This window comes from Pyrus communis, chromosome 17, assembly GCF_041283825.1.
Source record: "Pyrus communis isolate YQ-2024b chromosome 17, ASM4128382v1, whole genome shotgun sequence".
In the NCBI taxonomy this organism is placed as follows: Eukaryota; Viridiplantae; Streptophyta; class Magnoliopsida; order Rosales; family Rosaceae; genus Pyrus; species Pyrus communis.
Genome location: NC_142581.1, coordinates 14,948,219 through 14,970,921, shown reverse-complemented (window position 1 = coordinate 14,970,921; position 22,703 = coordinate 14,948,219). Strand labels below are relative to the sequence as shown.

Sequence of the window (22,703 nt, the reverse complement as noted above, 5' to 3'; positions counted from 1 at the left end):
AGAATTGTACCAAAGAAGGTGATCCCAATACCAAGATTTCCCAAGAATCTTCGTCAACACGAAAGCTTAGCTACTAAAACCTGGAGGGGCAAAAAACAAGGGTGAGTGGGCCTGAAAATAAAGTTTAATAAAAACCTTTCTGAAAACATTGTAACCCCTCACCGTAAAACAAGTATAGTTTCCAAAATATATTTAGTACGTATAGTATAAAAATACTTGCAGTAATCTGCAAAATCTCAAAAATTCATTATGGCACAATATCTTGTAACTAAGGGCATGACATCCAAAATCACAAAATCTCACATAAGCAACACATTATATCGAGTGTTCATCGACACATGCTGACACAAGAGTTCATGCAGAGGTATTCTGACATGAACAAGACTGGGTGTAATCATAATATACACTCTAGTGCTACAATCATGTGAAGACTGGCGCTATTCGCGGTCACATACGAATCGGAGTTGCATATTGCAACCTGTACAATAGGACTGACACCTACTTGGATCCAAGACGAGCGTGCGGTGTGGATGTGAACATACACATAAAAGACTGGCCTTGGCCCTGGGCGAGCACTCACACCGGGTGCAGCAAATAATGAACAGATAGCACGAATATAGTCATGTCACAATGATTTGATAGTTCTAATCAACATACTAACATTCATAGTCATAGGTATAATTATGGCATCAAAGATTATAAGCATACATGTGTTTCCCGTAGGATGTAGCATATTTCATAAATTTCGTCATTTCGCTAATTCTTATAAACTTTAGTCTAATCTAGGCGTACGTAAGAAATTCTTTTTCAAATGCATAAATGGAAACTATCAATTACACACACACACACACACACACACACACACATATACACACACATTATAAAAAGGAAAAGACCTACTACCTGAAGTCCGTACTACAACTTCCTAGCACAAATATCGAGGCATCACAAACGATCATCGTTTAGAACAAATATCAAATCACATCTCAGAATTCTTATTGATAGAACACGTAACTTACATAAAACATATCCCCAAGGACGTTCTAGAATGATTTGAAACCCATTGACCAAAAGTCAACCATTAGTCAAAGGTCGAAGGTAGGGTCCACAACCCTACGTAACTCGATCCGGAAGATTCACATACTAAAATCTTACCATAATCCGATGGTCGGATCTTCGCCAATCACAATTTATGTGGCGGTCAACGTTTTATTTTACCAACTTACCAATCCAATTCAAGAATATCTGTACATCAGATTCCTGATCCATAAGTTCCTAATGTCCTCAAATATTACATACTATAACGCATTAAAGTATGGTGACAATCTAATGGTCGGATCATTGAAACATAAAATGGTCAAGTGATTTAGTATTCCATACTAGTAGGTTTAAACTATAGAACTATAACAAACGGTTATCCAATTGACATCAGAACATCAAATTTAACTCAAAAAGGAAGCGTCGGCCCACTGGCCACTCGTCGCCGCACGTGGCGGTCGGCTGCCCCGACTCGCCAGAAAGTCGAACAATTTCAAACATTCCCAAATTTTACAGGAATGAAGATCTCAATGAGTAGAGAAAATTTTATACTTGTGGCCAAGTCCAATTTGTCTAAGAAAGGCCCTAGATTGTCTCGCAGCTGTCAGAAACCCTAAAAATGGGTGTGTTTGATTCGCCTTCTCCAGTGCTCCACCACCTCCAAGGTTGTTTGGGGTTTGCTCCTGGGCTCAAGGGGAGTTGATTAAGGGTGATTGTGGGTGGTGCAACTTGCTGGAACAGCGGAATCGCCGTTTAACACTCCGGGGTTCTCCGGCACTGTTCTTCCCAGTTTTGAACCAGAAACCTTTCAATCTTGGGCGGAAATGGTAGAGGGGAGGTTGAGGAAGAGATTGCAAGTGATGGATGGATGAATTTCGCCTGAAAAATGGTGGAAGTTGACCGGAATTACATCGGGTCGAACAGGTTGGGTGTACAGGTCGAATGTCAGGCTAGGGAGTTTCTTCTCTTTCTCTTCTCCTGATTGGTTCTTACTTTTCCCCCTCAATTTCTGATTGGTCACTCAACAACAATCTAATTGGACCTCTTTCCCACAAAACGAGAGTTTATTAATTTCTAATCTAAAATGTAATAAAATGATTCCAAATGTCCGTAACTTTTCCGTTATAATCCCAATTCGCAACCGGCTTTCGCCTATGCGTTCGTACCATCGAGTACTTCGAGAACAAGGTAAAATAGTAGCTCATACGAGTCATGAAATGAAGGTCAACGGAAGTCAATAACCTTGCCTCTACGGCATTTTCTTCAATTTACATTTTTTTTAAATTTATAAAATCATAGAACTAGGGACGAGTTGTCACGTCTTCTCGTTGGATTGTTGCACAAACACTCACAAATGAGTGAAGTTCAGGGTTCATGAGAATATGGCTGCAGAGATCCTCATATTTAGAGCCTAAATTGGATAAGAGTTCGAAAATCTTATCTTCCTCAGCTGTTCTTAAAAGAATCAAGCATCTGTTATGTGTGGGTGGTAGACTTCTAACTCATTCCACATACCTTTCATGCTCCCAAGAAGTTGAACAAATGGCTTCCCATCCTATCAAAGGTTTGCAATATCCTTCTTCAATTGAAACACACATGCTGCATTAGTCTGGTTCCCATACATTTCCTTGACAACGTTACATAGTTGAAAAGCTGACTCGGACTAGCAGAAAATCTCAGCCAACTTCCACTCTATAGAGTTGAGGAGCCAAGACATAACCAAATAGTCTTTGCTGAGCCAAGATTCATAGTTGGGAGTTGAAATCTCAAGTTCTTCGACACTTCCATTTAGAACCATAGCTTCGATCTTCCACAGAGGGCAAGAGAGACAGCTCTTGATCATGGTAAGTAATTGAACTCATTCAAGAGTACTGAACTTAATCTTTGATTTGGATTTACATCCATTTCATGGTTGGTGTGAGGGAGAGATTACATGAGAGCTTTCTACCTCAAACCCAAAAAGGTTGTCTTCAGCCATTTTGAAAGGTTAAAGACGAACAAACAGTAGTATTGCGGAGGCAGGATATTACTCCTACTCTGATATCATAATGCTTTTCTAATTGTGAGTTTGTATTTCATTCATGGAGAAACTATCTCAGAGATATAACATATATAAGAGGAGGCGTGGTCAACATATTGATCACCCCCTTGATTGACGCCTTGACTATATAAACCACTATACATGTATACCTAATTACAAGAAAAGTACAACAAGCTATTAACCACCTAGAGACCCAACGCAATACCTAGGGGTAAAATAGCTTGTAGTTGACTGAACCCTAATTACCCAGCGACCCTAATTACCTAGAGGTCTTTGAATACTTCCAATAAATACCATAGAAACTGTACTATAAGAAGACTACCAATGAACAATTCAGACACTACAAAGTTACTGTAGAGCATTACAAATGCACTACAAAGACACTTAGCAAAGAGATTTCAAAATGACACCTTATTTATAAGTTCTCTCTCAAATGTATATAGCATCAAGTCATTTTCAAAGTTCCTCAACATAATCTTTTGTAGTGCATAGCCTCAGCTTCATGGAACTTCAAAGCCTCTCATCCAAACACACTCTTTAATTGCCAATGTGGATTCACATCTCAATAAAAGGGTACGTCTTGGATTTGATGTTTGAATGTAATAAGAATGAAGTTTGTACATGAGCTATATAATATATGTGTGTGTGTATTTTGATGTTCATACTTTACATAGTATTTTGAGAAAAATTATGTGTACTTGGAACACTTATCGCGTGTTGTGTCACTTAATGTTATAACATAAGTGAACGACAAATTCAGGTAATATGTCCAATTTTTAGATTTTTTTTTTAAACAATACACATGTTATAATATTAGTTGAAGAATAACACCGTCGAAAAATCTCTCATAATATTTATTCTTAAGATTGAACAAATGTGTGAGCCGAAAGGTTTCACACGCCAGCCAAATGAGCACTAAACTAGAACCATACAAAATATCACATCCCATATGAGTTGGACATATTTAGAATTTTATTGCAAATAGTTATCATATCAAATTAAGGTCGGCAAGCCTATATGGACTTAAAAATTTAGTCAGCGGTAGGTAGGTACGTGGGAGGTCGCAATTTTGCCTTCTTACAGAGCCCGCCCTAGAGTTGTATCTCTCTCTTGTAAGCATCTTGTTACCTTGAGCTAACATAATTAGTGACCCTTAATTGCAGTAAAAGTGCAACGAGAGGTAAAATGATGGGGCTAAGTTTTGTGTTGTTTCAAAAGTTGCTACATATGGTAACTTCCTCACATGCATTTTTTATTTAATTTTTTTCAGTCTTTATTTTCATTCTTGTACCATATCCATCTAAAGCGATTAGCCGCGTTGCAAATTAACTTTTATGTTAAGTTGATGAATTTTTGTGCTGAAAACATGTGGACTATGGGACTCTTCACACTTTCTAGAATTGTAGTAGTTTTCATAATAGATACGAGGTTTCAAGTTTCTCATATTGCATCATCAGGTTTTGATTCTCTAGCCTAATTCTTCACATTCCAAAATGATAAACAATTACAGAGAGTACTACTGTTGCGTGGCTTCTAGGCATCCTAGGAATAGGTCCTACATTTTCCACAGCAACGATTTAACGAGGATCCTACAGTTAAATAGATAGAAGACACAAATTATAACGATTTCAATAGCCTTATTAAAAATTCACCGAAAACATAAAAGAGTAGGATATGGTTTGACTCTTAATTTTAGTTCTCTAGCTAACTCTTAATTTCACTTCCCTCATTTCATTATTTTACGGACTCCTTTGACATGTATGGTTCTAACTTAAAGTTTCTACATTTAGCTCTTATTAATTTTACTTTATTAGCCCTTAAGTTCACTTCTCTGACTTCCTTAGAAATTATAGTTTCTTAGAAAGTTACGTGAATCTACCGTTTTATGTTTCAAGAGGGCAATCATGTTGTTGATTCTCTAGCTAATTATGGGGTTGATGTTGGCTCTCATTGATGGGATCATGTTCCTTCCTTTGCGTCTACATCTTATTCTAGAAATTTTTCAGGATTCACTAGTTATCAGTTTTTATGATTTTATTGCCATAGTTGCTTTTCCGAGGTTTGGTTTTTATCCCCCCGGGGCGGGTCTTTGTACTACCTGTTTCTTCTTCATTAATTTTAAAAACGTAAGGGGCTGATCCCCTTTTATAATAAAATAAATAAATAAAAAATGTGAATCTACCATTTGAGTAAAGAGTGTCATTTTTTGACCGACCTCTCTTTAACATGCGTGGTTCTTCTGTGAATTTTCTATGTTACAAAAGATATTTCATATTATATGTTCAAAACCAACAATATATACAACTGCTTCAAACCTGTATATTCGAAGGTTTTACACTTTTACTCTCCTCCACGATGTGACTACTTGTATTGTATCACTTATACCCATCGATCACATGTCTCTGTGTGCGTATGCACCATACACCCTGCATCGAGTACGCAATTGCACCACATGGCAAAGCACATCAAGCACATCAAGCACATCAAGCTATGGAGTGAGACAACTCTTGGACACTTTTGCCAAATGTTTTAACGCTATGAATTGACAATTCATGATGATTGCCATTTTTGTATGGAAGAGTTCTGCCAATTAAATCAAATTTTTAGACCACATTTGTAAATCATATGATGCGTCATCGATAAAAAATAAGCACGTTAATTCGATCATCAACAAACATGTTATAGGGTTTAAAAAATTGGTCTAACCAGTTGATCTCCCTAATATTACCCTTTTTGTATACAACAGAACTTGCATACGCATGCTTCACTCTTGTCTAACTCAAATATTAATTCCTCGACTTGTATGTTATGGGAGTTGATTTTTACACATTATTTTTAACCTTTCACATACAGCTCCTTATTTTTAATTATCAAATTGTATATTAAAAAACTGTGTATTTATCATTTTATATATGTTATCTTGAGAGTCTATACCAATCACTATACTTATTGGATAAACATTAACATTTCTTAATGCACATGCAATATTTTATGCTCCATGCATTTACAATATTTTATGCACGTCCTTAATTACTTGCAAAAGGATTTAACATGAGTCTTTATTTTTGTTTGGTTTTCTTTTGGGGTCGAAATAGAGAGGGGGATTTAACCTCATTGTGGTCATGTGAATCAAATGCTCCCAACTCCTCTCCTTCTGCTATTTTCTTCAATATTTGTCACGTAACTTCATCGCATGATCAACAAGTCACGTTATATGTTGCATTTATACAATATCAGAAAGCAAATCATATGTTTCGTAAATCTAGGGTTCGTGACAAAAGCGAAAAGATAAAAGAAACTCTTTGGAAATTATGGGTGCTAGGTAAGATGTGTCCTTAAGCCCTACGTAATGGTGGAGATATTTTTCTCTCAATCGACAAATTGCAGTTTGCAAGCCTAACTCTATGTAGCTAGTTCAAACTATCTTTAGTTTTGAAGACAACCTATTGATTTAACATTTGGAAAGGCATCATATCGATGTTATCTCACTTTCGTAAGCTTCTCTCCTTATCCTTTATTGGAACATATTAATCAATTTTTGTGTCTTATTTCATCCTCATCCACAAATAAAAAGAAAAACACTGGTAATGCTGTAGTCAACTGTAGTGTATTGTGTATGTATATATGAGTTAGAATTCAGGGTACACACTATTGACTTATATTTCGACAATAATTTTGTAGTATATATTCATTTTGTAATTTATTTCAATGATTTAAACTGTCTATATTATTTAGTACATTTCTCATAGATCATTCGTGTAAAAAAATAAACAAATTCAAAACCATTAAGACATTCATTTGTTGTGAAGAAAATAGACGAATATGGTTCTACATAGAAACACTAAATTTAATCCAACGGTCATATAGCTTTTTATTTGGGTAATTTTTAGTAAACATGATCTTTGAGATAAAACAGAAAAGATAAACGATTTAAATTGTTAAAATACTTTATAAAGTAAACTCTACAAAAATATGTGTTAAACACGTGTCAAAAGGTATATTCCCGAATCTTGACCCTCTATACACACACGCAGGCATGTATGTAAACATTTTTCGATGGTGTGAATCATGCGCAGCCTTAGTTCATGTGGTTTGGACCCTCTCTTCCCCAAACGCTGATTGGACCGTCTCTTGGGTTGTATGATATCAAGTGAGAATATCCCTTCTTCTGCCCCAAATGAGAAGCAAGTACAGAGGGAGGGAGAGTGAATAGTCAAATGTTCTACCCATGCACTGGGAGTTCACGGGGTTGTGTACTTTAGGCCGCACAGAAAACGATATTGGAAATGGTAGGTCCCGGCGTGTAGTAGATTATTGTGAATTTGTCAAGGATGAAAAAAGCAAGAGCAACCCTCCATGCACCTCTACTACACAATTTTAAGAATTTTGAGAAACCACTGTGAGGAAAAGGGAGGCAGAACGTGTGCTTTTAAAGACTCCTGGGTCCTTTGCGCGTATGCAGTAATTACATTGGATCAAACGTTCAATTTACCTTCTTTAAAGTGCTTTGCGCGACGATAGATTTGTCGTGCAAGTTGTTGGCGTGAAAAACGCATCATACCCACCTTTTTTGTTCCCTTTTGCGCAACGAAGGGTTTTGTTTGTCGAGCAAAGAAATTCCTCTGTCGTGTAAAGATGTTATTATTTGTGCGACATATTCCTATTTTAGTCACGCGAACATGATTTAAGCCACAAATTTGTCTTTGTCGCATAAAGTTTCGTCATGCAAACTGTTTTTTTTCTACAAGTGATCCTAATTGATATGTTACCTAGTTGACATCCAAAACCTTGATTATTATATATATATTATTCATCCCCTCGTACGTTTTATAATAGACGACTCATAATAATTTCATGATATAATTCACAATTTACAAAGGTGGCTAGTGTTTTGTTAGTGTTTTTTTATATCTTCGTTTCTATATTGAAAATTATAATGATAAAATACCAAAGTCCAACAAAAATTACATTTTTTTTGGATAAGAAGATATATAAATTCTGATCTAAATTAATTGGCATACTCGAGCAATTCTGAAGTTAATGTACGCCAAAGAGGAAAGGAGATAAATCTCGCAGTTTATGCACATCATGGGACTATACACATACATATGATGAATCGTAGGAGAATCATGTAGCACAAATTCCTTTCACACTAGGCACCCTATTAATTGTTGCACGAGTCTTCTTTCAGTGTGCTTCAAACACACGTGAAAAAAAGGACCACGGTAAACCATTTGTGAATCTTCTTAGTACAAGTCATATTCTACCGTTTATACTAAGAGACGGTCTAACCCCGCGACGTATGAGTAACCTACCCATTGAGAAATTTTTTAGTATCTTAGGAATACGATCCGGTACACTTAATGTCGTGTAGTATTAATGGTTGGATACTTGAAAAAAAAAAAAAAAAAAAACCTTCCAACCACTTATATTAAGACATCTAATGTATCAAGTCGTGTTCGTGATAAACAAAAATATTTCCCAACCTTTCGGGCAATAGACAACTTGTTCCATCCTTTTGGTACCTAAACATGTTGAAACCAACCAAATATGTGTTCAAAATCTTTGTAGAATTGTCGTTGATTGGTTGATCACGAAGCCATTAGAATTTAGTATAAACTTTGAAGGTTTCAGTTTCCATATGCATGCTGATCATTGAAATTTGCAATCACTCCCTTTTATTAATTTATGCTGACCACTTTGAAAACGAAAACTGCAAAAATACGAGGTTCTCACTTTGGTAATGATCCACGCAATTTCAAAACTTCTGTGGAAAATTGCCTATGGGGAATTTTACGAATTCCAATTGCTGAAATGATCAAAATTAAATAACGACAACATACTTATCTAATATTGGTGACATTATCAACCTGATGACACTGATGACAAAATAAAATCTAATAAGGTGATAATTTCAACTATCGGATTAGTATTTTCATCGTTTCAGCCAATTTCCGAAATTTCATAGACACTAAAGCAACATCAAAATAGCACTACATCATACAGTAGTATAAAATGAAAATGGCAATGGTAACATGTATGTCACTACTTTTTTTTAGGTGAATGGCATCAGGGAAAATCAAGATGATTGCAAGATATAACCACCGAAAAAGTTCGGTAGAATGAGTGGCAATTGAAATTGACAATGCAGGGCTCATGAAAGATCAACTAGAAATTGAAAACAATATGCAAATGTGAAGTCATTTTGCGGCTAGAACGTTACTGGTACACGAAGTCCATCATAGCTCAGTTGTACATCAAGAACCTCTGTTTCCTTCAATTTTGAAAGATAATCGTTCACCTTTTCATGATCCATCAGATGCATCATACCTTCATCGGTGCAAACAACGAAAAGAAGCAGAATTTTTCATTTCTATATAGGCTGCCGCGGTAGTCATTAAAACAGTAACAACTAACAACTGATCTTGAACAAAATGAGGCAAACACATACCAGTGAACAAAGTTTTTCTTGGTTGGATTCCGCACTTCCTCCAAAGCCTGAAAAGGAAGTAGATAAATCTTAAAGCTTATTGAAGATGGATCATTACAATAAGGCACAGAATAGCTTACCCTTGGGGGTCCAAAATGTGTGGAAGAAGACCGATCTGGCCGTAAAGCATCCTGAAGAAATTATTCAACTTATCAGCCCAGTCAGAAAAGAAGAGTTGTCATGCATTTGTGTAAAAGTTGGGTCTATAAAATAACCAATGAATGTGTGGGTGCATGTTGTGAAAGAGAGGGATAGGCACCAGAATAGGAGCTCGCAGTCTTTCAGAAGTGGATAAGTTTCTTCAGCTATGTCGCTACCTTCACTGTAAATGTAAACTAATGATTAGCAATTTAGCTATCTATTGAAACACTACATAAAATATGATAGTACAAGCATAAAAATGACAGTTATCTGAGACCTGCATTTGCGGGAAGAGAAGCTCTACCTAATATAACAAACATTACCAAAACGATATCCAAAGGAGCGATAACCGTGACCATGCCACACAGCATTGAAAATAAAAAGTTGGTAAGAGTGGCAAGTCATACAATAGATTCATTGAGTGACAATATTTTCTACTAAAACTTTCCTGTTAAATTTCAACTGCTTCCTACATTGGTCAAGACATACATTTTTTCACTCCTCTTACATGTCTTAAGTCAATCAATTCCTACGTTAAAAGCATGAATTAAGAAAATCTCAAGTCGATATAAACCAAGTTGATATAAATTCTGACCTTCAAATCTTGTACTACAAATGGATCCTCATGTATGATATTTAAATTGCAACTCTGAGACTGCAGCACCAGCAGGAACCACACTTGTATCCACCAAATAATAATGAGTCTTTTTCATTACCTGCCAATAACTGTCGCAGTTTCATACACATGTGTAAGAAAGGTGCACATTAAATAGCTATGAAGACACGATTAAAGAAAGCATCAGTATATTACCCATTATTCAATGGAATGCAAGAAAGGAAGATGCTCGGACCTCAAAATCACGCTGGGGAACATAGATCGGGATGCTGGGTTGGACATTGTTTGTCCAATCACGAAGATCATCCAGACATTGTTTGTCCAATCACGAAGATCATCCAGACCTGGAGACATAGAAATAGAGCCTCAGCGATGATTAATGTCAATTAAAAGGAATTAGAAAAGAGAGAAAAAGATCTAAAGCACCATCGTAAGTTTGTTAATAGTTTAAATGACAACATTAGAAAGTGTTCATGACAGAGATGTCCAATAGCATCAGCATGAGAATGAGTAATTATAACCGCATCAATTGTTCTTATCCTGACAGAAATACAACTAGTTACGACAAGGCAAATACCAGACAATTACACACATATATTAATGGAAGCACCACTAATTTAACCATATATGTAAGTCCTTGAATACAGAGAAACCCTTTGAATAAAAGAAGCTGAAGAAAAACATAGTCTTGCTACTTCAACAGTCCAAAAAGGACACTTCAAGATATGTAAAACTTGAATCCAACTATCCAAGACATGTTGAAAAATCGAAACTACAACAATCAGGGGTGGCCCTACGTAACATCCTATGCATAAATCTAGGGAATACATGAGAGTGGTATTACAGTACCAAAACACCAAAATTTCATAGACCACAAGAAATCAGTCCTCAATATCAACGTCTGAAAGTTTTATCTTGAAGTTTCCTACCATAACACGCAATGTTAGTATCTGATCTTATTGCAACTAATCCAGATAATTTAGATGTGTCACACGTGAGAGGCAATATGAGATCATGAACTCCTTGTAGGCCAAACTACGACAATTTTAATGAACATACAAAATTTTCAGAATTACAGCCAATTTTGTTGATGATCCAATAGTCAGTGTACACTGATTACAAAAGTGTGAAGTTGGACAAAAAATTTCCTCAATTTTGATACGGATGATATCTTCCTATCGTAGAACCACCACTCCTATCGTATCCTCTACCAGAACCATAACTGCCTCCACCACTATTAACACCACAACCAGCAGCACCAGTTCCATACCCTTTACCACCCGCATAGGCAGTATTGCCACCATAACCACCAGGCATGCCATAACCACCGGCTGGATATCCAGCATTACCATACATGGGTCCACCATAACCGAATCCATATCCATATCCACCATAATTTCCACCATAGCCCCCGTAGAAACCTGCATAAACTCCAGCATAATTTCCACCGTAATTGTTGTAGCCACAGTAAGGGCCATACCCAATCCCACCAAATCCCATGCCAATTTTTCCATTGTGCTGACTTCCAGAATTATATGCACCATAACCAGCTGCAGCACCACCTAGGTCACCATATGACTTGGCAGCACTGCCACTGAAATTGCCACCACCCCTTTTAGGTTCAGCCTTCTTAATTTCCACCTACATTCAACATTAAGGTGAAGAGATTACAAAATCTCATCCGAAGTCCATACATGAAAAAATAAACAAACCATTTTTTGACTTGTACCTGTTTGCCTCCAAGTTCATGTATTTTTCCCTCAGAAAATATCTTGTCAAGAGCATCTTCGTTCTCAAAAGTGACAAACCCAAATCCTCTAGACCTCCCGGTGTTATGATCTAGCATAATCTGGTGCTCAACAACGGTACCGTATGTAAAATCCCCCAACTCGTCTACAATGTTTTAACATAATGTCAAAATTGAAAACAAAAAACAATTTCATTGCAATCATAATAAACATATAAAGTAGGTTCTACTATGGCTATGCCATCAGTCAAAAACGTTGGTATGCCACCAACAAAAATCTTCTTTCTTTTCGATGCCCCCCTTAAACCCAATATCCTCCCTGGGGACTGTCCTCTTCAACTCTACCTGGTACAAGAATAGTTTATCACCACTCAGGGAGCTGAGTTAGACGAAACTATCCAACAATCCATTTCAATTTTTGGGAAAATGATGGCATTACACTATTAAGCAGTAGATGTTTACCACTCTGCCATCTATGACATGTTCTACTTCCAAAACTGAATCAACAACCACTGGATCCGAAAATGTTACAAACCCAAATCCCCTTGGCTTCCCAGTATGTTTGTCGATCATTATAACAGAATCAGCTATTTCTCCATACTTGCTGAGGTAATTGGAAAAGTTCTCTGAAAGGAAAATCACCGTTAATACTAGTCATGAAGAAACAACTAGATCTCCCCTTTATACTATTAATGGTGAGGATACATGGGGAACCGTTACTATTCATAAAAGAAAGTGACGTCTAACAAGGACATCAAAATGGCATCACGACCATAAAAATAGTAAAATAATCTAATCATATTATCTGAGATGCAAATTGTTTTATGATGTACTTTAGCAGAAAGCCAGAAATATGTGAGATAGTAAGTAACAAACACATACTAAATGGAAATCATAGCAGACAACTACACGTCCCAATAGCATTTAATAGAAACTCTGAAACAAAAACTATTTAATTTGTTCTCATCCAGGGGAAATTTCAGAAAACTCTAGCAACGAAGTTTTGTGAAGTTCAAATCCTTCTTGCTTGGGCACCCAGTCTTTCCACCTCACATGGATAGTTTTACCCAACCACCACCGTAATTCTAATGGTGCACACGAAAATTACACCAGACAGCCATATTGAATAAATAAACACAACTAATCTGGTAAATGTTATGCACGGACGTACAACGACATCTGCAATGTAAGATGAAAAGTAAAGCAACATTTCCCAGCCATATGAGGCTTCCAACTCTTCGATATCTCAAACTAATAAATTCAATTTCATTTTGAATACCAAAAGCTTTACACAAAAATTGGCCCGATCACCAATCCGATTAAAAGAAAAATGTACAATCCATGACCTCAACAAGACCCAAGATGTAAAACTATGTTCTTTTCAAATTTCAAGTAAACTCAATGCACCACTAAAATCGAAAGCTTAACCAAAATACCTTCAGTGGTCTCCCAAGAAACGCCTCCTACAAACAGTTTTCTACCACATAAGAAAACAAACCCAAATGTTACTACCTTATGCTACTCTCAATCATACTCACAAAAATCAAAATTTTTGTAAAATATCAAAACCTCGGCTTGAAAACTCAAAACCTAACTAACCCCGCAGCTGAATCGCGATGATTGAACGAATCCCTAAAATCATTGCCTTCAGCATCTACGTTATGGTTCGATTGAAATCCATGCCCGGATTCGAATTGTTGCTCCGATTGCTGCTCAAATTCTTCAAATTGCTGCTCTGCCGGTTGTTCAAATTCTTCGTTTCCATTGTATGCGATTTGGTCGTCGTCGTCGAAACGACTGCGTTCAGGGTAATCTTCCATTGGGTCTTAGGCCCCTATTTGCTTCTGCGCCTATTGACCTGCAAAGGAATCAGTTTGTAGGCTACTAAGCCCTAGCTTAGCTTGCAAATATGCCATTGGAGAAGCTCAAACTCTCAGTGAAATCACTACGATGAACCCTAAGATTAGGATTCGGGTTCATTACCTTATTAGCTAGGGTTTTTGTGAGAGCGAGAGTGTTGGAACTTGTAATTGGAATTGGGAGTTTTGTGGTTGCAGAGAAGCCCTGGCTTGAAACGGCGCCGTGGAAGGAGAATCGGGCGTCAATTTTACATTTCAATTTTGCATTTTCAGTTATCAACCAGAAAAATTGCCTGCGCTTCGCTGCGGGTACAACCTGAAAATTTACAGAAGTCAAATTTGCAGGTAAAGAAGCAATCAGTTACTGAAGTATAAAGAAAATCTTAACAAAAAAGTGTCTAGTTTGAAAAATAAATGAAACCCAAAATTTCTTGATAAAAACTAAAAACTTGAAAGCTTAAGAAAACCCCATGAATCCAACAAAGAAAAGATGCAAACTTTTGCATTGGCAAACCATTTATAAACCAAAAATGATATCTTAAACAAAACCCATGAATCCAACTGAAAAACACCCAAATTTAAACAAATCAAGACAAACAAAATATCAAACACGGTTCATTGTCTTTCTTTGAATTTTAAATCACATGATATATTATCGTCTTAACATTTCATATACTCATGCATTACATAAAAAATGATATCTATGTTAAAATTACTTGGACTACTTTATCATGGTTTAAGAAAGCAACCCCAAATCATAGTATCTACATATTCCTTCAGATTGTCTAAAACACTCAAACAAAATTCTCACTTCTCACAACATGTTTAAGATACATGAGCCCATACAAACCGCTTCACTGTTCACCTATACCCTCAGTGCTATAAATCCAAATAAAAAAACCAATATATAAAACTGGTTGCTAAGCAACACACACCAACAAAATAAAGATACGCTTGAATTGTTAATCAAATCAACACACATAAAAAAAATTAATAGCGCGAGAAACAGCAGCAAGCATACCCAGCAGCAGCAAGCAGACACATCCTGTCACACATGCACACATTGAAATCGAATGCACTCTCATACATGTGTTGTCATAAGGATGCAAATTAATTGCTGCACCTCGTGTTTATTAATGTTTATTCTATGATCAACTACAAATCACATACATACTCCAAAAACCAAAAAGAGAATGCTGGAAAGGAGAAAATAGAAAATCATATTGAAGAGCCTTCCAAACTACATTAATAATCAAACTCATGAATGTGATTTGAGAAACAAACCTCTTTTCGGGCATGACTGATCAGATCCTGCTCTTGCATTGCTGGTTCTACACATTACACAAAATTCCAAAAAAAATAAAATAAAATAATAATTTAATACATAGTCCATACCCAAATCAACCAACAAATAAAAAAATCATTTTTTTCATTCACTTTCTCATCCCAATAGAACACATACTGAAAAACGATTAATCACCTATATGGGGGAACAATCTGTTGATACCCTTCATGGCCAAAGCCGACACAATCTCCTATAATTTCCTCATACTTCGTTTTTCTTTGACAATTTACAAATGCAAAATTTGGATGATGCAGTGGAAGATCATGCTACAAATTCATACACAAAACTCACAAAAAGAAAATCCGAACAGAAAAACCATTTGTAAATTGAAAACCTTACTATAATCCTTGGTTTTTTGACACAAAAAATATAAAAACAGAATCCTAGGTTTTCTTCAATGTTTAAAAGTGTTGTAAATTGAAAAAAAAAAGAAATTACAGAGAGAGAACACAGTAGTATAATCAATCAAAAGGAAAATTCATACTTCTAGACATACTGGGAAAAAACAGGAACTTAGAATGAAACATGATTTTTTTTTTTCTAATATGCTTAAGAAACAAAACATTTTCATTTAACAATAACCTTGAAAATGTCTTTCTATTCAAGTACGTTGGCCGAAACTTAAAACTGATAGATGATTTCGAACAGTTTACTTTGTAGCCATCATTAACATTACAAATTTTTAGAAGTAAAGCAGACAGATTTGTTTAGTTGCATCAGGCTCCTCAGTTTCCAATTGACATGCCAATTTATGGTCCACTGCCCTTTCTTTTTCAGACAATAAATCTAAACACATTTATATAACCAAATGCATCTGATAATAGAAAACTATGTAAATTTCCTAGGAGAGTTCCTGAACGGGAGAACCGACAAAGTATTGAGTTGATCATGGCTTTTATACCTACTTAGCTGGTGGAAGAAGTATCTCAGACATAAGCAATGCCTATGAATTGCTCGAAAGCGCATATTCTTGGAATTCCTCAACGCAAGGGCAGCAACAAAGAGCACCCATCTCTGCATTTCCACCAATATATACAAAAGAGTCTTGAATTTCTGAAGACAAAACTCGATGCTTTATGTTGCTGAGAGCCCCAATTGAGACCTTCCTACGATAACCCATATACATATGCAGAGACCCCAGTGTGAATTACATAACATAAAAGAAAAGAAAAAAAAATAAATTTTTGACAATGATTTAAATAATTACAGTAAAACCCAGAAATTTCTAGGGTTTTTCAATTGGGAAAATCGTGTAAAGGTTGAAAATTTAGAGGTGAGACCAGCTAAGCCAAAAACCAAACACTCTCACTCCACTATTCGTACCTGAGCTAAAATCAAACTGGAATGCACAGGGAGAAGCGGAAGAAGAAAAAGAAGGTGGAGAGGGGGTGGTCGATAGCTAACCCAACGCTAGCCGTGGTTAGAGTTGACATAAATCGACAAAGCCTTGCGCGATTTTGTTGTTGAGAGATATGAGAGAGAATATGATGGTCACATCATGATTCTCTCACCCGAGGGCGACTGTTCCAAGTCGGAAAAGAGAAAAATTAAAATTCAAAAACAATAAACTAACAGAAAGAACTTACAAAAGAGGAAACAATCAAATTACCTCAACAATAATCCATGATTATTCCATGAGTGCTGAGTCTATAGGTTATGAAGGGGAGGAAGTTTTTATTTGAGCCCATCTCCCTCCTCCTCACTGATGCGAGAATTATACGCACACAAATTAAACCCTCTTTTTGTCAATTGTAGTATAAGTATAAGTAGGGATCGTTCTGGACCGGGGATTAGGAGGGATTGTTAACCACTTGGATTTGCCTCAAAAACGTAAAATAACAATATGAAACACTATACTAGACTCAAAGAATTCAAAACTAAACTTTAAAACACTAAGACAAACCAAAAGACTCAAAACAACACAAACACACTCAAATCTGCCTAAAAACCACTTTCTGGGCAGATTTGAGCACAAACACAAATTTGGACGAAATTAAGTAATAACTTGACTCAAGAACGTAAAAACACAATATAAAACACTAAACTAACTTAAAGAATGTAAAACTAAACACTTAAAACATTAAAACAAACCAAAAGACTCAAACATCACCCAAAACACTCAAAACTGCCTAAAAATCACTTTCTGGGCAGTTTTGAGCACTTTGGTGAATCTGGACGAAATTGGGAAATAAAATGAATCAAAACACTTAAAAGCACAAACTAAATTGATTTCTAACTAAATTGGACATTAAAGTAAAGGGGGATTTAGATTTATACGAAAATTGAAATAACAAAACAAGTTAATAAACTAAACAGATTGTAAAACGAATTTGATGGAATGGAATGAATGGATGATAGAATGGCTAAGGGGTTCATCTCCATACATGTTATACTTGCATAATAAAATGATTTCCAATTGCATTTCAATAAACCATGAATTCTCAACACCCCAAGTTAACCGTGATGCACTAATTAACCTTCAAATCTTCCTAACGTTATTGAATTGGATGATGCATGCGACAATTCAAAACATTCCCCACAAGTCCTCAACATGAATGCATAGAAGAGGTACAAGCAAGAATCATTACGCTCTATGAAAATTATAAGTGTTGACGAGGCATTCGTTACTATGAATGCATGAAACTCTTGCCAAGAATTCGTTTAACGCGATTGTTTATAAGCAACCTCCACTACTTATGAATATAAGTTCGTAACTATTAGGTGAAACTCACTTATATTCTAGCGTCATATTCATGCATGAAAATTAAGCGTGCACTCTCAATAAACATACATAAATAAGTTATCAATAAAACGGTTAAACAAATTGAATCACAACTTATGAAACGCAATTAGAAGTAATCAAATCAAAATGCAAGCATAAACATATATTCGAATCACCCCCCAACCAAGGGGGAGTTTAGTTCCTTATGATACAAAACAAAGAGAATCAAAGAAACACCTAAACATTCCAACAACTCAAACTTGAATTGTATGAACGTTTAGGCCCTCTTATCTTCCATTCCTCATTCGTACAAAACAAAGAATATTGACATTAAACCTTGAAATCAAAGAAACACCTAAACATTCCAACAACTCAAACTTGAATTGTATGAACGTTTAGGCACTCTTCTCTTCCTCTTCGTTGTAGCACAAGGTCTAGGGATAGTTTGATGGTGTGAATGGTTTGGGGAGTGGTGAAAATGGAAGGATGGTGTTTGGATTGTAAGGGAGAGGCACGACAAGGGTGGTTTGATGTCTACATTCTGAAAATGGAAGAGTGAATGAGTTGAGGTGTGTTAATGGAAGGAATGGTGGAGTGAATGGATGAATTTCTGTGGTGGAAGAGTTGTGTATGAATGAGAATGAATGAGTATTTATAGGTGAAATGGGGGGAACATGACAGCTAGGAACTTGGTGGAAATCTGAAATGGTGATGGGAGATGCATGTGCTGTTTGTGCATGTGATTAAAGGGTGGAAATGCATGTGCTTTGACAGAAATGAAAGGGAATGCACGGTTTTGGTTGATTTCTGGTGGTTGTGAGGTGGAAATCTAGGTGGAAATGCATGTGGATTAAAGCTATGTGAATGATTAAGGTGAATGTGCATGAGTGCATGTGAAATCTGCCAAGATGCATGTGTTATGAAGTGGATTTTCTGCAAAGCAAGGTGAATGTGCATGTGATTAAATTAAAAGATGGAATGCATGTGAATATGATGGAAATCTGATTTATTTGAAGATGCATGTGCAATGAAGTGGAATGACAGCTAGGTTATGATGATGAATGCATGTGGCTGATTTAATTGAATAGGAAAGCATGTGAAATGACAATGTGTTAGAATGGATGTGTGTTATGCATGGCATGATTGGGATTAGGAAAGGTTTAAATGTCCTAAAACTAAAGAGAACAAGGTTCCAACACTTTGGCTCCAATTAGGTCTTCAATTTCGTCCAACACTTTGGCTCCAAGCATAAGCTATCCATCCTTAGCCCAAAAGTGCTCCAAAAATCTCCAAAATGCATCTTTTTGCTCCTTTAGCCCTTTGGACCTACAAACACACGAAAATAGCTTAAAGTACTAAAATAACTAAAGAAACATAACGTAAATGCACGAGAACAAGCCATTTAAGTCGCATGAATATGCTCCTATCACTCACCTTCCTTCCTCTCACCGAATCTCACACCCATTCCTTCTGACCAATAGCAACCCTACCCTATGTGAGATAGAAGCAGAAGTCGAGAGCGACGAAAGCAGAGTTTTTTTTTTTTTTTGGAGAGAGAACTGGAATTGCACAGCTAACCCTCATTCAGGATAAGTAGTGGAATTCTTCAGGCTCTCTCTCTCCATCCTTCTCTTCCCTACAAGCTGAAGGCTCTCTCTAACCCATCCCCTCACCAAATCCCACCACACACAGCCGTCGATCCCACGAATGCAACCCGATGTAATGGTCAGCCCAACACGTGTATAGCTGGGCACCCAAATCCCACGGACAAAATTACCCTCCTATCTTTTCATAATTACCCTTCTAACCCACCCCAAATCTGATGGGTTTCTTGCAAATAAGGTGAAATCGAGGGGCATTTGTTTTACTGTAGCCATGAACAGGCCAATTCCCGATTCATGCCCGCGCAATGCAGCGGATTGAAAACTTTGTCATGTAATTAACAAATACATATAAAAAGGGGCAAGTAAAAGAGTCCATGAATTTCCATAGTGTACCAAGTTAGTAGAAATATACTCCAACATGACCAGGTCCAAAGGAGATTCCTTCACTCTCAATATGGTTTATCAAAAGTAGTGTCTCATTTTCTTCAGGCCAAAATGTAGGACAACACCAATCATAACAACAAATACTAACAACTATGCAAAAGAATTATAAAGACACTCATGTACTATATAAGAACAAACCTCACAATTGGTCTTAAGAATTGTTTTTCCAAAGAGACCCATTACAACGGGATCTGAAAGAAAACAAAACATGAATAATATCAAGGAAACTACATTTTCTCTGTCAAGTAAAATCTACGGCAGGTAATGAACAAAATACAAAGTTCTCAGCTTTAATTTAATTATTATCAAATATTGAGGGAAATTAACAACTACCCAGAAATGTTTGATCAAAATTAATTGATAATATGAATAATTTAATTACACAACATTTACAAAATCCAAAGTTCTTAGCTTAATTTGATCTTACCATTTAATTGGAAGAAGCAAAAAAATTACACATAAACGTTTGCACACAATTAATTGATGAAACAACCAATTGGGCAATCAAAAATTTCAGATGAAGAAATCATACCAATGGGTTTCCATTAATTTCAATATCGAAGTTTAACTTTTTGAGTCACTTGCTCCAAATCGTTCTCATCCTGACCGCTTCGGATCTAAAAACTTTTGGCACAGAGAGTGCAAATGCATAATTAAAATTCACAGATCTAGTGCATGCAAGCGTACATTAGTCAAGGGAGCCAGAGATTATTAAATTTTACCTTGGGTCCGAGATCCTTAAGTCGTGTGCTCTCCATTTTCCAAACGGACTTGAGTGTTGCAGTAGCGTCCTGCAAAGAAATCACAGATACATTAGTTGGCACAGAGAATAGACAATTTTCTTATTTCAGACCGCAGATCCAAGAACCACACTTATTTCACCAATTCTTAGCTATGGACAGAAAAGCGAAGCAAGGGATTGGATGTTTACCCTTGGAATTTTTGTACTCTCTAATGAAAGAGGGGAACCCATAATGAAAAACAAACCAAAGGGCAAACAAATAAATAGACGGCCAGAAAATCCCCCAATCAATTTAAAAAGAAAAAAAAAAAAAAAAACCAAAAACCATGCTGCCTATCCTAACAAAACAGTACAAAAAGATTTGGATTTTTTTTTTTTTGGGCTTTCAATCAGCACATTCACGCAGATATAAATGCAAGAAACAATAAAAAAACAGAGATTTTAGTACAAAATATAATTGAAAAAGACAATTATCTGAGCATGCAACAGAGTATGGACGATGAAGAGTGAATCCCGGACTAAGGGACCATACTTGCGCCTGTTCACCATCACCCACTATCTCTCTCTCTCTGCAAACCCTAAACCAAATCTCCTAAATCCTATCTGGGGCACCCCTTGTCCAAAACCGTTGGTGCGGCCGCACATTGTTATCAATTGTGGGTTTATCAAATCCTTCATGGCTTAGACTGCATGAAGAATTAGAAACCAAAAGATGAATATATGCTGCAAATCATCATATAAATGTAACTGCATTAAAAAAAAGAAGGGAATGAAAAAATTCAATTCTATTTCATCAGCATGTAACTGCAAGAAAAGTTACGTAGAATGCAGACTCAGCATCTCAGACACTAAGAGCACCCAGCATCTCAGAATTCTTCAGCTCCCTACCATATAGCAGCTGCTGCCGCTGAAGCAGTATTCATGTCTGCTCATATGCAGTGAAAAACATATCACACATTCATTATACGCTTCTCTATTAATTAATCAGCTAACTGAATTTAAAATTAGCTTCCAAATCAAAAAAGTTCTAAGCTTTTAATTTTGCAATCACTTTAAGTTCTTCATCTCTTACTCTAAATCCCAATTACATAAATATCTAAACTTTTCTTCAATTTAATATTGTTTCCCCAGAACAGCACAATCCCACAAAAATAAAGTTAAAAAAAAAAAAACAACAACAACAATAAATCATGAATTAAATTAAACTTCTCACCTCCACCTCCAGCAAAGCTTTCACATTCTCAACCTGTCACAAAAAAAAAAAAAAAAAAAAATAAATAAAGAACTTGAATATAGCAAATCAGCAACCCTACTCCCCCTCTTTCTCCCTCTCCCTCTCCCTCTGCAATTCACGTGTGCACCCCCTCCCTCTGGAACTCTCCCCCCGTGAAACCCCTAAACCCCACGCGTAGGCCCTATATCTTATGGCTGCAACCTCACGAATCGTCCCCATCACCTCAATCCCACCGAACCACAAATCAGGTACAATTTATGAGAGTAATTGTAAAAATGGATAAAACACTTTAAATAACTATTAAGTTTTGAATTAAACTGAAGAAAATAGTTCAAACTAAGAAAATCCCAGTAAGTGGAAAAGGATATGGTGAGTGATTAGTGCCTAGGAATTGCTCAGAAGCACATATCCTTCAAATTCCTCACCGCAAAAGCAGCAGGCCTATAAGTAAAAAATAGAAAATGGTAAAATTAGAACGAAAACAACTTTTATAGAGAGCAAAAAAAATGGGTTATGTTGCAGAACATCCAACTACCATCAAATTATGGATAATCAAATAATGAATTGCCATCAAAATTCCAAAATATAATCTGACAATTGGATACAAACCGAAGAACCAGAAGGTGAGGAGGACGATGATGCAGGACCACGCCACGTGTCATCTGTAATCATGTTGACAC

At 36.3% G+C, this 22,703-nt stretch overlaps 1 long non-coding RNA gene and 2 pseudogenes across 3 annotated transcripts; all 3 read right to left on the bottom strand.

Annotated features, from left to right (window-relative positions):
* Window positions 1–8,972: 8,972 nt before the first annotated feature.
* LOC148689530 (putative hydrolase C777.06c) lies at window positions 8,973–11,204 on the bottom strand (annotated as a pseudogene). Its single transcript, XR_015958600.1, has 8 exons — window positions 10,671–11,204; window positions 10,562–10,638; window positions 10,306–10,426; window positions 10,015–10,091; window positions 9,836–9,891; window positions 9,650–9,708; window positions 9,531–9,577; window positions 8,973–9,409 (listed from the first exon to the last, which is right to left on the bottom strand). The product of XR_015958600.1 is annotated as a putative hydrolase C777.06c (transcript).
* A 145-nt stretch (window positions 11,205–11,349) lies between these two features.
* LOC137749197 (uncharacterized) lies at window positions 11,350–14,231 on the bottom strand (annotated as a pseudogene). The gene is made up of 6 exons (XR_015958598.1): window positions 13,673–14,231; window positions 13,510–13,550; window positions 12,536–12,699; window positions 12,315–12,418; window positions 12,056–12,219; window positions 11,350–11,967 (listed from the first exon to the last, which is right to left on the bottom strand). The product of XR_015958598.1 is annotated as an uncharacterized LOC137749197 (transcript).
* Window positions 14,232–14,668: 437 nt separating this feature from the next.
* On the bottom strand, window positions 14,669–21,996 carry LOC148689529 (uncharacterized). Its single transcript, XR_015958599.1, has 8 exons — window positions 21,610–21,996; window positions 21,322–21,475; window positions 20,770–20,838; window positions 20,580–20,671; window positions 20,186–20,238; window positions 16,179–16,291; window positions 15,217–15,263; window positions 14,669–14,977 (listed from the first exon to the last, which is right to left on the bottom strand). It is a non-coding gene; the product is annotated as an uncharacterized LOC148689529 (long non-coding RNA).
* Window positions 21,997–22,703: the final 707 nt, after the last annotated feature.